Genomic DNA, 2,294 nt, shown 5'->3' with positions numbered 1-2,294 from the left:
GTATAGAGCTCCAAGGTGATTATGTTGAAAAATAAAAAAAAATTTACCCAAAAAAAATTGTTTTTATACTTCATTCTAAGCACTTATTGAACTACCCTCGTACAATTCAAGCTTATTCTAAATCGACTAATGCTATAATTAACAGTGATTACTTAAATAATTATGTTCTATTTCAAACTTAAATTAATCTCAAAAAGATTTTAATTAATTGTCTTAAATCTCAAATTACTAATATAAAATATTAACGTTACAATTACTTATTTAAAACAGGTACTTACAGAATAAGATATTTTAAATGAATCCTCAATAAATACACTTCACTTTACACTGAAATAGTTGGTAAAACCTTTCTCTTTTTTTAACAGATATCACTATGCGGTCTACGATTTTGTTATGCTAATTGGAGCCATTTAGCGATACCCTTTAATTTTTCACGCGCATGATTGACTTGCAAAAATCAAGCAATGGACCATACGCAATGGCTTATCTGCTCCTTCTTTTATGGTCGAAATGAGTGAAAACAATATATGCGTATTGACCATTCCGAAAAGAATACCTTAGTTATACCTGATAGTGAGTGTAATGCTCTTATAATAGTCAGAATGGCGATAAAATGAGAGTATTTTTAACCATGTTGAAAAAAAATGAAAAGACCGTTCGACCATGCAGACAGACTTGCTGGCTCGCCAAATTTTGACCATATGACTTTGACCATCCATTTTTCTCCGTATGGGAACGCAGCCACAGAACAGCATAATTATTTTTCTTAACATGTTTTTCAAGTATTCCAAAAATCCTAGGACCTTCTGCATATAATAGAAAAAAAATGTAATAGAGATGAGCATGAAAACCCATGTGCAAATTTTCCATTGGGCCATAGTCGGTCCAACTTTCTCGGAGTTGGGCTAACTTTGCCAACCAGGCATTGGCCAATTTACCGAAATGATAACTATGGCCCAACTCTGTTTGCCGACTATTGGCTATCATGGTTGGCCCAACCATGACTACCAGAATTCGGCCCAACGGCGAAATTATAACTTTTTCCCGTCCATTTTAGCCGACTATTGGTACAATATCCTTTACCAAAATCGGGCCAACTATGGGAATTACACGGACAAAAAATATCCATTAAGTTTTATAGAACTCATCTTATAGTAGAGGTCACGATGGGTAGTTTAATAAATATAATATAATCACTACACTGTTTATAATCGTACGCTATGAAAATTTTTATTTGCCTTGGGGTTAGAACCCTACAAGTTTCGTATTCCTAATTCCTAACGCCTCAAGCCTCTCGTTTAACCTAGCTGGGAGTATTACAAAAAAAATCTGAAATATAACCGACAGCTGTCCATGGCTGTCTGCAAATTTCTGCAAACCATTCTGTAAAAAGTACTGCTACGCTGATCATAATATATGTAATAAGATTTCAGATTTTAGATATATCACAAATTATTCTTGAATATTGTATTTAAATTCTACCGAAATTCATAAAAAATTCTTCAAAATTAGTGAAAATCTCTTATATTCATTAAAAATATCTCAAATTCTTTTAAATATTTTCAAATCTTTTAAAATTCGTTTATAAATTTAAAAATTTTCAAAATCAAATAACTCCAGTTAAATCCTTTGAAATACCTAAAAGTCTGTTTAGATACTTTAAAATATGTTTTAATTACATGAAAATCCTTAAACTCTTTTCATTTTTTTAAAACTATTTAAAATGTTTTCTACGATTTTAAATTCATTTCTTCTTTATTCATAATGTGTCCCCTAAGGGTTTACATGACTTCCATTACTTACAATCTTTCCGTTTAAACCTATATATTTTTTACAATCTTATCGTTTCTATATATACAATTATTTACAAGTATTTACATAAAGTCTTATATCTAGTTCCTTATTTCTATTTCCTGCGATAGCGCAATTTAGGACTTGTTAGCAAGCGAGTGAGCGAGCGAACGAAAGCGAGAGTGCAAGCGAACGAAAGCGAGAGTGCAAGCGAGAGAGAGAGAGAGAGAGAGAGCATGAGAACGCAAACGCATTTTAATCTACTTATCTGTTACTTTACCATTACTTACAATTTCCACGCTTCTAATCTAAGCGACTTCCGTTTCCTTTTTCTTTCACTTTTTTTATACCCCCATTTACCTTTTTCACGTGCACTCTTTCATTCTACCTCATTCGCTCCTCTAGCACTCTCTAACTCCTTCATCCATTCTTCTCCTAATCCATCTTCGCCTAGAATCTTAACCACATTTTCTTGCCAGCTTCCTTTATCTTCCATTCCTCTC

This window comes from Belonocnema kinseyi, chromosome 3, assembly GCF_010883055.1.
Source record: "Belonocnema kinseyi isolate 2016_QV_RU_SX_M_011 chromosome 3, B_treatae_v1, whole genome shotgun sequence".
In the NCBI taxonomy this organism is placed as follows: domain Eukaryota; kingdom Metazoa; phylum Arthropoda; class Insecta; order Hymenoptera; family Cynipidae; genus Belonocnema; species Belonocnema kinseyi.
Note: the sequence above shows the minus strand (reverse complement) of the source record.